The sequence below is a fragment of the Amblyomma americanum genome, chromosome 1 (genome assembly GCF_052857255.1).
Source record: "Amblyomma americanum isolate KBUSLIRL-KWMA chromosome 1, ASM5285725v1, whole genome shotgun sequence".
NCBI classification, from domain to species: Eukaryota; Metazoa; Arthropoda; class Arachnida; order Ixodida; family Ixodidae; genus Amblyomma; species Amblyomma americanum.
In genome coordinates, this window is record NC_135497.1 from 339,858,666 (window position 1) to 339,872,910 (window position 14,245).

The following is a 14,245-nucleotide window of genomic DNA, read 5'->3' on the forward strand; positions in this document are numbered from 1 at the left end:
AACAGCAAGAAATAAGGTAAAGAAGGTGAGAAAGAAGCGAACTGGTGCAGCTCTGCGAATTGTTCTCGAGCTGACTCGAGCTGAATCATTTGAGCTGACCAGACAGGCGGTGCTGTGAACCTACCGTGGCGCTGGGAAAATAGGTTAGTACCGCTTTGCGCCGAGGCTAACGCCCACCACTTCGACTCTTGGGTTGTGATAACAACCAGGTCCAACATCGTGGTTCCAGGAACCATAATCAAGGCGGCAGCAACCGGGTGCAGGCAAGACCGAGTTCTGTGCTTATTGGAGCCTAGCAGGTCCGGCGCAACCACAAGAGACCCGCCGTGAAGAAAATGCTGTGGCCCTTGCGGCATCATCTTAGCAGCATCTACATGCAGACCTCTTGTTCGCGTTAACCACTAGGTGAACTTGCAATTCTTCTAGAGGAGGTTGCGCTTCTTACAAGCAGTCGGAAGTGTGCCCAGAGCACTTTCCTGAGCTAGAAAGGCACTCACCTTGCTTACCGAGTGACATAAGTAAAATAGCTGGTTCTGTCTTGGTTGCCAGCAATTTATATTGACTTTTCAAACTCGCGCGTTGTGTTCAGGCTTTTAGCGATCCCGTCTTGCCGCTGTCGTGTCTTGCTGTCTGCCATCTACCGTCAAGAACAAGAGAATTTTGTTTCTGAGTGTGTGCATGCCGGTCAATGGCGACAGTGATCAGGTGCTGTCAGCGCGTACAGTTAAAACAATGATCATATAGAGAGGAACACGTGGGCACGACAGTCGGTCGAGCATTTCACTGTATGCGAACCGTCCACACCATGAAGACTGCGCATGAGAGGCACAGACGAAGTTTTTATGTCGCTTCTAATTCACAAATTATTTAGAAGGAGGAAGGCTGTGGGGCGCGTTGTCCCTTGAACCTAAAGGAGAGAAATAATAATAAAACAATATCTGTCACAGAGATGCATTTGAAGTCAAACTGAGGATGCATCGTTGAGAACATATCGCAACGCATCTTTGTCCAGCACGCTTTTGCGTCTGATTCTATTTCTCACATTCAAATGACCAACCTGAAACGCGAAGCCTCCTTACACTCACGCAACACACTCAGTATTTTTACAGATGGTTATAAAATTGCAAAATAAAACAATGATAATAAAATTCAAATTTGAAAACTGCGTCTGCGATATACAAATTTCCTGAGTAAATATTTACGTGTAGCTCATTATGCAACTCATGTGCGAGACGGATTATTTCGCACATGAGGTACAGTAAAGCTACTCCTAAGGACCAGGACTCGACTCCGCGTCAGATTACCTGCGACAGAGCTCTTCACTTATAGAATAATCGTCGCGTTAGTTCTCTCGTGCCTGAGCTGCACGAGAACTCCCAGAGCAGCGTGTGGGGTGTCACTTTGTTGCGTGCAAATCTGCCGAGGTTTGTCGAATCTCAGGAGACGAGTGCGCTTGTATGATCTTGTATCTCCGGTTAAGGGTCATGATGGATTTGCTGATAAGTAGTGCTCAGTCCAAATCACACAGAGCTCTAGCAATGCAAACCTTAGGGCTAGTTGGTGCAGATTGATAATTTTGTTAGAAAACAGCGCAAACTGAACGAAGCACAAGAGAAAAATTTACAGCGTGGTCATGAAGCTTGACGTGATAAAGCGGTCACTAGAGGCGTCACAGAGGCGATATTTTTCTACAGTGAAGACATGCGAATATGGGTGGCGCTTATGGAAGGTGGAGGCGGGGAAGGCTTGAGGGTGGCCGTTGAGGAAGGGGGGAGGGCAGCTGTGTTATCTTGGGAGGTGAGGTGGAGAGGTGGCTGGTTCCTCTCGTGGGCAACAAGATTTCAAATTGCGTCTTCGAAATCCATTTCGACTTCCTTTTTTCATTTTCTGTCGAGTGGACTTCTATTGGGTCATGGCAATGTGCAAAGTGGAGGTAGGTGACTTATTGGTGAGTGGCACTTCACGAGGGTGAAAGCTTTACGTATCGATGCTTCGAACAGACAACGCTTGCATTTGTCGCGAAGTGCCTCTGTTACTTCTATCGCACTAAATGGAAGGGCACGCAGACTTTGTTTTCTTCCTATTCCTTCTTTCCTGCAGTCTGGGCCACTTACATTCACCAGAAGCACCGCTCACCACCCACAACCCCACTGCACATCATCGGTGAGCGCCTGCACACCTTCGATCCACGCCACCGCCTGCCACCTTCAAGTTCCAGACGCGCCATCCACCAGGAACTCACGAAACTCTTTCCTCCGAATTTTCCACGGGGACTCCACACTCTAGAAGCCCATGCAGCAGCAGAACGAAACACCGTATGCAAAATCGAATTGATAGACGCTGTGGGAAAGCCAGTTTTCTTCCAGATGCACCGCCGCCTCTTCCCAACTTCCATTTTCCACAAGTTCCACCCACCTGCACCCACCGTCACCCTAAGTTTATCGCGTGAGTGAAGCCTCGGCTTAGACTAAAAGAATCTTAGTAAACATTGAAGGTATATCCAAATGCTATTGCAGCTTTCTCACATCAGGTTTCATTATCATGTAGTCATGTTTCAAACATTTGTTTAGCTAGACGCACTCTTCAACATTGTTCTTCCATGATACGTTTGAAGAGACCTCGCGGCAGAATTATTGGCATTTAAACATTATTGGGAACCTAATAAAAAATATCTTGAGTGAGCGGCATCTGGTTGGCGTTGATAAAAATGTCATCTGACCTCTTTTCGAACACCAATTCTTCACCTAATGTTCATTCAGTCGGATCGCTGGCTAAATATTTCACCACAACACTGCTATCTACCTGAAAATACATATATATTAAGATATACCGGCACGTTTGGTTAATTTTTGACTCGACTGTGAAGAGGAATACCTTAACATCAGTAGAAGCTCAAGGTGGCGATTAATTTTACAGAGCGCCACTGTACACAGCCCGTGACATGTTTCAGGGCAGGTATTGGAAGATGTTTAGATCCATCATATGGCATCACCTTTGCGGTCTATTAGGTCACCTGCTTAAAAAGTGGGAGTTGGCCCGTGCAGGCTACCGCCATTAGCAGCAGCCGGAACGTGGGCTCATCCGAGAGCCCACAGTACCACGCCCCGTCGCCACTGAATTTGCGCAGCGGAGTTGTCCCACCCAGTGAGGGACGGAAGCGCGACGAGAAGCCCACCGATGATGATACCCTCCTGTAAGGTGCCGCGACAGCAGCACGAGGCGGACGCGGACGAACTGCGGCTGCTTCTAAGAGAAAAAAAGTATTGATCACTATTAATGTCGACAAAAAAACAAACAAAAGCCTGTCAGACTCTGCTACCCATGTAATGAAGGGGACTAGCACAGCAAGGCCATCGATTAGGTCGCGTTAAATTCGCTGTATTTGAGCTTGGTATATGCGCTGCTGGAAACGAAAGCATTTATTCAAGTAAGTCAACTTAACGTTCATAGTAACCACCATCATAATCACCATCACCACCCTATTTGTGTCATCGGAAGATCAAGGGCTTTCCAAATGATGTCACCCATGACTAGCTATATACCGGCTGGCAGGCTGCAGCGTCGCAAATTGTGCAGCGTCGACTCTATATGCCAACTGACAACCTCGTCCTTCCATTAGTACTCATTCTGCCGCACTTACAGACCACTGGTTATGAATACTGCGGTTATGGAAGGCGGCAAATTACATCCTTTGCACGTGAGAATTTCCACTTTGGAGCCCAAAGGTGCGGTCTTCGAGAACCTGTGATCGCAGTGGCGTCTATGGACGAAAAAAAAGCAAAGAAATATCATTGAGGGGACACTAAATCTCCGCTGTAAGGCTATGACGAGATAGTGTAATTGTTTAATTCCCATGCATAAAGAAAATCATTCTTAGCTTTGCATTCAGAGATTCCTGAAAGTCATCATACTCCTTCTGGAGCAGTGGTGGTGCGTTCATTCGATGCCCCACTGCCCTAGATGCGATGACCGGTGCTCACAGCAGTATACCTTGTCCTGCCCAGAATTCTCGTCCGGGGTTGTGATCATGCTCGGTTCAGAGATTGTGATCATGCTGCGATTTTCTCTCACGACACCGACTCCCACTACGTCGTGGCAAGATTTTCTGGAGAACGCCGTCTTTAACGGTATCGCATTAGAAATCGTTGGAGCTAACAATGTTTGAAATTCGAGGCAACTCTTTCGCATTCAAGTTTGCGTATCTGAAAATTTTATGTGAGAAACTACGAGAGGTACGTCGGAGCGACCTGTGCAGGATGACTGTACCGCCAGGTCGACATTATGTAAGTGATTTTGTTCAATAATTAAATGGTTATAGAACTAGAATAATTATTGAACTTTTTGGAAGCGACTCAGGCTATAGCGAACGCTGTGGTAAAGGGTGCGGAATTTCAGACTAACTAGGGTTCTCTAACGTGCATTGACCACACACAGTACACGGGCCTGTAGAATTTTTCTCCATCGAAACGAAACAACCGCGGCGGGGATCAAAACAGCATCTTTCGGGCCTGTAGACCAGCGCCATAACCACTGAGCCACTGCGGCGGCTCTAATCGGCATAGTGGTTCTAAATATCAGACGTCAAAAATGCGCATCTCAGAGCTTGTTAGGTTGGCTTTCTCGCATTGTGGTATTTATAAATCGCATCTCTGCGCGTGACATTGTCTACAAAACGATGTTAGCATCTTGTACATCAACAAGTGCACAAATTTCGTCTATAGTGTATGTATAATAAATGGAAGGGACGCAATATTATAAATAATAAATGAGCGAAAGTCAACTCAAGAAGCTTTCAGATGCATATATTTCAAGTTAGATATTTGGAACCACAGTCACGCAAAAAAAATTTAAAACAGGGCTCACATTTCACGTTGAGGGCATTCAATTGCGCAGTATAACCGTGCCCCATAGTTAATTAGGTACCTGCAGGTATTTGTGCAATTATGGATTCAAATAAGGTACATAATTTCTGCCTTCCTGTACAATCTACTTCCACAGAGGCATCGATGAATCTCTCTCAGTATTAAAAAAAAATATGCGGACGTTAACCAAATCACCGTTTACTCTGAGTGTTTCAGGGATCCCGAAAACCTGAGCGACGGCTGACTCACCTAGCCTGGCAATGTACTCCGTGCTGCAAAGAGGTGTCATCGTCCTGCTAGCCGTACTCCGGCTTTAAAGGCAGCAAGCGTCTGGCGGATTACAGGGTGCGTGAAGGCCAAGTACGACGAACATTTCTGCTTCGCTTCTGAGACATTCTAAGAGTCAATGGGCTCAGTTCCACAGCACTTTTTTTTTTCCTAAATCATAGTAGTTGCCAAGGGTCCCTCCCTTATTTCCAACATTTCTTCAACAGGCTAGCCGTAAATGCAACGATCATCTACAAAGGGGTACCCGCTTTCTTGAAGCATTGTAGTCGAAGAAAAACGCTCTAGTTACCTCAGTGGGAAAGACATTCAAGCGAGATTGTGGATGAAGGCTGAGAAATTCCGCGTTTAAGCCCACAGTGCCAAGAATTTCTTGAAAGGAATGGAAATAATTTAATGTGTTTCATCAGGTGAGGTGCTTTCTAAATTTCTTTGCAGTGAAAAATTTTGAGAAAACTATACGCACCACTGTGTATTAGTCATTGCAATAACTCACTCGGTTTCCGCACCCTCCGGCGGCCGCTGCGTGCAATTGGGTGATCGTTGGCTGCCGTGGAGGATGACCGCGATTCTTTGCTCAAGGCCTTGCCCAGGACGTCTTCTTGAAATATGTCACCGCAATCGGCGTCTGCAGCTCGCATCAGTTCCTCTTTGAAGCGCGCGAACTGCGCCTCGAGGACCAACTGCTCGCGAAGGTACCGTACTATGACGGCGGTAGCCACAGAGTCACCTGCGCAGGCTAATATATTCCCGATGCTTTTTTCCGGGCTCCTTTATGTCTGAAGAAGCGTGCACATATCTCTCGCTTTCGTAGGCGGTCCAGGTGCTTAGGGTAGATTTTCGCACATGTTTCAATTGCAGGTTGCACAGAAACAAAATGCCTTATACTGCAGCAGGTAGGTCAAAATGCAGTGCATTTCAGCTCTTTAGTCTCATATTCCTAACGACCCTCTTTGCACAGAAAATCCGCGATGAGAAATGCTGCAGCAGTAACATCATAATATTCATGCATAGAGGGAACAGATTAATAAGAAAACAGCTGTACCACTATCATCGTCATGGGGCCAATGCGACTTGTGAGTGAGTTGAGAGTTGTGATTAAATGCGTGGTGCTCTAATGCAAGTAGGATTATGTTTGCTGTAAACTGTCTGAAAGCCTTGCTAGGTATTCACTTCGCATAAAATTTTTTCCATTACTTGATTCAGAATTACGCAGTTGAGGCCGTCTTAAAATCAGTACTTTTGAACCCTGGCCGCTAGCAATGGAAACGGCACTCGACATCACTGGTATTGTGTTTCTGCACCGCCGTTCAGCTAACACACATGCTACCAGTGTCGTCAGGAAAAGTAACGGCTTCACACGGCTATGATTACAATGAGTCTGAAGCTGCTACTTTCATTCTTACTGTGCGTCCCGGTTAACAAGTGGAATCCAAAAAGAACTGTACTTTTAGCACAAGTTAGCATATATAGCTTACTTCACATAGGAAGAGAATTGGTCATTTTCAATCAGACCCGGGTGGAGAAAAAACAGAGTGCTAGGGCCGTTAATGCCATGTCACCGCACAATTCGTTGCAGCGTTTGTGTTAGGAACATTTTAAACAAGGACCTGTGGACGGAAAGCGGTGCTTACCTCTCGTGACCTCCCCGAAAAGGGCGCGCCAGACGAGAAAGTAGATTGAAGGCCGCAGGTCGGCGATTCAAGGCGCGTTGCGGTTGAAAATCCAGGTGCACGCATGCCTGGAGAAACGCATGGCGCCCCGCTGAGCTCAGCCGACGTCCTGCGCAAAAGGAGGCGTAAAGAACATTGCTCTCTCACCATGGCTTCCCATTGCGAAAGACAGCTTCGTCTACGTGTGTTCGGTGCGTAAACCAGTTATACCTTGCGCTGGCTTTTGCCCGCAGACACGAAGGCTCTGGAGACTTCCAGGCACTTCACCTCGCTGTGCACGCTAAGCTCAGTAAGACTTATTGCTGAATTCGCAAAGGGGGCCTTCAAATCGACTTCCAACCGGGCCTCGAGTAAGGAGAGGTTGATAGAACGTTCTAGGCGAGCATCTAGCACCAATGTAAGAGCTGCGCGTGTGCTGTCTTCTTTTTCACTCTACAATTTTTCTCATGAAATAATCTGAACACACGAAGGAGTTCCCGACGAAACCAAAGTCTGTATAACAAAGAATGTCTCAGGAGACTTTTAGATATCAATGCACATGTATGTAATGTGAGAGTGAAAGATTTTGTGGCTGCGGAAAAAATCATTTCTTGCTCCGTCACGTCCAGCGCCTAAGCGGAAACGGCTTGCTTTAGACTAAATTCTCATGTGGAAACAATCGGTTCCTAATTTCATTAAAGAAATCTATAGTTAATCAATTTTTTGCCCACAAGTTTGAGCTCCCTCTTTTAATAAGACTCTTTGCTTACATCAAATTGTTTTTCGGCAGTTTTAATCCCGATTGGAAAGAAGGAAAAAGAAGCGACATCCCACAGCACTTCGATCCTGCTGTGTCGATACGTGCGACTAGAAGAATCGTGGAAAAATTCAACAATGCCCTCGGGTACTGTCACCCGTCTAAGCCCCGCTGCATCATCCTATCGACACATAAATTGCATTCGCGGGAGTGCTGTTCTACCTTTCCAGACGTCCCCTCTGGCTTTGGCCCACCTGGGAAGCATCCTGTTTGGCGAGCATACGAACCTCGGTTGAAATATGCGAAGTCATAGCTTTACAAGAGAATGCACAGCTCAATACCATTGATGAGCTGGTGCAGCAGCGCCGTGAAGCGCGCAGCCTTAAGGCCTGTCTATCGCACTCCACGCATGCACTGAGGACTTATGCAACGTCACACTCCATTCTTCAGCCGCCAACGCCCGTTCTTCCCCCATGAAAGTTTCTACAGCTCAGTGACAACAAGCCAAAAGATAATCGCCGGCTAACATCTGCTAATACGGCATCGTTGCTTCGCCAGAAATTTGAGGAACAAGATGTTTGGCTGATCGATCCATTGTTGTCTACGTATACGCAATCATACAAGACTGCAAAGCAAGAACAGCTATTTACTGTCCGTGCAGACCTGCTCTGAATCAAACCTCTTGGTTTCAGCTTACGGAACCCTCTTCGTCCTTTTGTGCTGATCTCGTTGCAGTTCAAGAAGCCCTCTGCTCCGTGGCCGACATAACTATGCTCCCTGCGGAACGCGTTGTCATCTGCACTGACGCCCTTCAAGTTGTCCGGTTGCTACGGCGTGTTAGCCGCTGCCCAACGATATGTCAGCGTCGCGGTTATTTGTAATAGTCAAAATCACGCGCCCAGCGTAACATTCGCGTGAAATACGGTTTGCGTCAGAAGCTATATCGGACGTGAATCGGGCATCCGCCTCGTATGCGGGACGTGCAGGGTCGGATCCCCACTGCCGCTGGGTACTTTCGGTTTATTTTAGGCGCAAGCTTTGCTCCCGCCAGATGCTCCATTCCTTTGGGGTGAAATGCCTGGAAAATGGGTCATTAATAAGGGTGTGCGAATAAATAAAATTTTCAAAAAGAGAATCGAAAATTTTTTTCGATTCGCTGAACAAATAAAATAGTTCACGTTCAAAATTTTAGGAAACGAATCGAATCTGTTTTCGGATAGTATTTTTATATAATTGGCAGAGAGTTTGAATAGGGCCCGGCATGGATTTTTTTCTTGAAAGACTATTTCAAAACCTGGAGGCCATTCTGACAATCGGTCAGTGCGGGAAGCAGGGTTCAGCGCAGCGATACGGTCCATTGATCTGGTGGCGTTCTTGATGCCTATACATACGGCCTTCATGATAGGCGACGCAGGATTGTCGGAGATGTTACGCAAACCTTGCCCTAATGCCCGATACTGAAGACCCCCCCATACCCTCGTCCCTCTCATTAAAATTGGCGCTGTATGTTGACTCTTGGCATCGTTAGCAAGAGTAACTTTCCAATTCCTTTGGCACAACGGTCACAAATTTAATGCACCGACTTCGTGTTACACGCGTCTTTGTGATAAGCATTGCTTTTGTAGCGATATCTACACTATGTCACCTCTTCGACCCTTCAGCGTAGCAGCACTTGAGCTCCGTGGCGGCGCCGTTAGCCACGTTATTGGTCACGTGGGTTGATCACGTGGTTCGGCCGCTGGTCTCGTGGTGCGGAGCAGTTTCTGAAGGGCCGGTGGCGCGGAACAACTCCAACAAACAGCTGTGCGCATGCGCCATGTCAAGTGGGACGAAGATGAAAAAGGAACGCCCAGCCAAACGAAGCGGCGAAAGGCTGACTTTTCATTTCGACTGAGCTAGTTTCACTCGGCCAGATGTAGCTATCACGTCACTAAAGGCTAAATCAGAGCTAAAGCACAGCCATTTTTGATCATCATCATCATCATCATCATCATCAGCCTTACTACACCCACTGCAGGGCAAAGGCCTCCCCCATGTCTCTCCAATTAACCCTATCCTTTGCCTGCTGCATCCACCCTTTGCCTGCAAACTTCTTAATCTCATCCGCCCACCCAACCTTCTGCCGCCCCCTGCTACGCTTACTTTCTCTTGGAACCCACTCCGTTACCCTTAAGGACCAGCGGTTATCTTGCCTTCGCATTACATGCCCTGCCCAAGCCCATTTCTTTCTCTTGATTTCGACTAGGATGTCATTAACGCGTGTTTGTTCCCTCACCCACTCTGCCCGCTTCCGATCTCTTAACGTTACACCTATCATTTTTCTTTCCATGGCTCGCTGCGTTGTCCTTAACTTAAGCTGAACTCTTTTCGTTAGCCTCCACGTTTCTGCCCCGTAGGTGAGTACCGGTAAGATTATGCTGTTGTACACTTTCCTCTTGAGGGAAATTGGTAAACTGCCACTCATGATCTGCAAGAGTTTGCCATTTGCGCTCCACCCCATTCTTATCCTTCTAGTTATCTCCCTCTCATGATCCAGATCAGCTGTCACTACCTGCCCAAAGTAGACGTATTCCGTCACAATTTCTAGGCTCTCGCTGCCAATTGTGAACTGTTGTTCCCTTGCTAGGCTGTTGAACATTACCTTGGTTTTCTGCATGTTAATTTTTAGACCCATCGATCTGCTCTGCCTGTCTAACTCGTTGATCATGATTTGCTGTTCACCTCCTGAGTGACTCAGCAAGGCAATGTCATCAGCAAATCGCAGATTATTTAGGTATTCTCTATTTATTCTTATTACCAACTGTTCCCAATTCAGGCTTCGAAATACCTCCTGTAAACATGCGGTGAACAGCATTGGCGAGATCGTGTCTCCTTGCCTGACGCCCTTCCTTATTGGAATTTTATTGCTGACTTTATGGAGGACTATAGTAGCTGTGCAGTTGCTATATATCTCTTCCAGTATTTTGACATAAGGCTCTTCTACCCCCTGATTACGCAATGCCTGTATGACTGCTGAGGTTTCCACTGAGTCGAATGCTTTCTCGTAATCAATGAAAGCTATATATAGAGGTTGGTTATATTCTGCGCATTTCTCTATCACCTCATTGATAGTGTGAATATGATCTATTGTGGAATATCCTTTACAAAAGCCTGCCTGATCATTTGGTTGATTAAAGTCTAACGTTGCCCTGACTCTATTAGCGATTACCTTAGTAAATACTTTGTAGGCAATAGATAGTAAGCTGATCGGCCTGTAATTTTTCAAGTCCTTGGCGTCTCCCTTCTTATGAATTAAGATAATGTTTGCATTCTTCCAAGCTTCTGGTACAGTTGAGGTCATAAGGCATTGCGTATACAGGGTGGCTAGTTTTTCTAGCACGATGTCCCCTCCATCATTCAACAGATCTGCTGTTACCTGATCCTCCCCAGCTGCTTTTCCCCTTTTCATTGCTTCTAAGGCTTTCTTTACTTCATCTTTCGTTGCTGGCGGGATGACGCATTGCTGTGCACTGCTGTCTTTCTCATTAGCGCTCTGATTACAATGGCTACTGTACAGGTCTGTGTAGAACTATTGGGCTACGTTAACTATCTTATCCATATTGCTAATGACATTGCCCTGCTTGTCTCTTAATGCATACATATGGTTTTTAGCTATGCCTAGTTTCCTCTTCACTGTTTTTAGGCTACCTCTGTTCTTTATAGCATGCTCGATTCTCTCCATATTAAACTTCCTTATGTCGGCTACCTTGTGCTTATTTATTAACTTTGATAGCTCCTTTAGTTCTATTCTATCGGTAGTGTTAGATGCCTTCATGTTTTGGCGCTTCTTAATCAGATCTTTCGTCACCTGAGATAGCTTCCCGGTATCTTTTCGAACTGTCCTACCGCCTACTTCTACTGCGCATTACGTAATTATTGATGTCAGGTTATCGTGCATTGAATGAACATCAAGATCATCTTCCTCAGTTAAAGCCGAATATCTGTTTTGCAGCGCTATCCTAAACTCCTGTGCTTTCCCTCTTACGGCTAACTCGTTAATGGTCTTCTTCGCTAGCTTCTTCCGTTCCCTCTTCAAGTCTAAGCTAATTCTAGACCTTACCATTCTATGGTCGCTGCAACGCACCCTTCCGAGGACGGCCACATCCTGAATGATGCCAGATTTAGCGCATAGTATGAAGTCGATTTCATTTTTAATCTCACCATTGGGGCTCTTCCAGGTCCACTTCCTGTTTTCTCGTTTGCGGAAGAAGTTATTCATGATCCGTAAATTATTTCTATCCGCGAATTCGACTAATAACTCTCCCCTGCTATTTCTAGAGCCTATCCCATAGTCACCTACCGCGTGGTCGTCAGCCTGCGTCTTGCCCACCTTCGCATTGAAGTCGCCCATCAGTACAGTGTACTGCGATTTTGCTTTATTCATTGCTGATTCTACGTCCTCATAGAAGCTTTCAACGGTCTGGTCATCATGGCTGGATGTGGGTGCGTAGGCCTGCACCACTTTCAGCTTGTACCTCCTATTCAGCCTAATTACTATAGCTGCTACCCTCTCGTTAATACTGTAGAACTCCTCTACGTTGCCAGCTATATCCTTATTAATGAGGAAACCCACACCTAGTTCTCGTCTATCCTCTAACCCGCGATAGCACAGTATGTGTCCGTCCTTTAGTACTGTATACGCCTCTCCTGTCCTCCTAACTTCGCTAAGCCCTATCACATTGCATTTAATTCCCGCTAGTTCTTCAAACAGCACTGCTAGGCTAGCCTCACTAGCTAAAGTTCTAGCGTTAAACGTTGCCAGGTTCAGATTCCAATGGCGGCCTGTCCATTTTTGATAGATAGCTTATAACTGAAAGCAGAGTTCGGAGAATAGCGGTGCACATGCGCAGGACAACACGAGAGTCGTTATTTATCGGCGCATGGGCACTCGCGCTCCACTATACAACTATCTCTCTACTCCATACAATCTCCCTATTCGAAAACACCCTAATCACGTAAGCGACGCCGCTAACGCTTCCCTGCTTCGCGTGAATATTCGGACTGTAAGTATATTCAAGCAAGTAGCAAACGATCGTACGGATATTCGATTCATATTCATTTCAGCAGCACAGGTAGGCTATTTGTATTCGATTCGGTTCAGGAAGAGCACCGGGGCTACGAAAAGAAATGCGGCGCGCGTACGCGCCGCGTTCGCATTGTTTATCGTGATTGTACTCTCCGCGCACTCCTAGTAATCCTAACTGCTGCAGACAAAATACCAAATAGCCGTGGCGCTGCTGTTCACTCGCCCTTGGTGCAAAGAAGAAAGCCCAGTGGCGTAAGCACACGTACTTGTTTCGGCTCTGATCCCTTTCAAGGCTGCTTGAATTCCTCTTCGGGCAAAGTATTCCAGCCTCTGTAGGTTTCGCCCGCAGTGCACCGGATCTGATATGTTAATGACATTTTATTGACAATGAAGGAAATCAAAGGCAGCCCTTGACACAAAGCTGACATCCCAATAGGCATTCAAGCTTCCTTCGACGTCTTGTGGACGTACAAGAGAGTTTCAACCAACAAACACAAAACCTCCTTAAAAGCTCCAAAAAATTACGCATTGGGACATATAAAATTTGCAGAGGAGGTGCTCATTTTTTCCGAACGCATCCAAAAAACGTCCCCACTACAAGCAGCGTACAAAAAGTTCGTCGCAGGGAAAGCTCCAAAATGTTAATTCTCGATTTCACGGCTCTAGTTCAATAAAATTTTCCCCCTATTTCACGCAAACTTCAAGCATCTGAGCGCACACATGTGCCAAGTTTCAGGTACAGTACTTTTGTTACAGGTGGTGCAATACATCTGTCCAATCGTGTGAATGCATCATGGTTCGGTCGTCTTGCACTTACCTGTTTACAAGAAATGAGTTCTCAATTTACATACAAAGAATATATGAATTCAAAATGAAGCCCGATACTGCCTATATAACAGCAAATAGCAGCGTCATAAAGATGTTTTTCAGTTTACTAGCTGTGCTCTTTTCATTTTAATCAATACAAATAGCGGATGTATATGTAAGCACCATTTAATACACAATGTACGTAGCACTAGGCATCAGCATATAATGATGGCCACTTTTTCGTCTGCCTCTGAGAAAAATGAAAAATGAAGTAAGAAATGCATAATACAAGCTGAAAGTTGATACGCATTCACCAAATATTCTAAAGGCTACAAAAGCATATATGCACACGCAAAAGCAAACACATCTAAAAGAGACACTTGGGTGCCAAAAGAAAAGACGAGATGAGTGTACGCTGCAAATATCCGGTTTCAGGTCACGGATATTTTAAAGGTTAAAGCCTCCGGCTCGCTCAGGGTCTCGTGCGAACCTCGAAGCAAGCTTCAGTGGCGTGTTGTGAAAGGAGAAATAAGTATTAATTATTTTAGATCTACTACGCAAAACTTAAAAAAATGCCTAAGCCAACATACCTTGACGACGTTGCCTAAAGAAGCCCATGGATGAAACAGATGGCTGCAACAGCTCTAACCATGAATTCAACGCTGCCTTCTGTCCGCTTTTCCACAGCACGGCGAACGCTCAAACATGCGCGTTGCTCCCTCGTAACGATCGTGTGATCCTGTGAATTTCCTTGTCGTTTGAAAAGTGTGAAGACAATACTTTTTAGAGCCAGACATGTTGAGAGGGTTTTATTAGG

The 14,245-nt window shown here is 46.0% G+C and overlaps 1 long non-coding RNA gene across 1 annotated transcript; it reads right to left on the reverse strand.

The window, feature by feature from the left end:
- Nucleotides 1–3,126: 3,126 nt before the first annotated feature.
- LOC144099579 (uncharacterized) lies at nt 3,127–6,922 on the reverse strand. The gene is made up of 3 exons (XR_013307441.1): nt 6,782–6,922; nt 5,644–5,886; nt 3,127–3,246 (listed from the first exon to the last, which is right to left on the reverse strand). It is a non-coding gene; the product is annotated as an uncharacterized LOC144099579 (long non-coding RNA).
- Between the last annotated feature and the right edge of the window lie 7,323 nt (nt 6,923–14,245).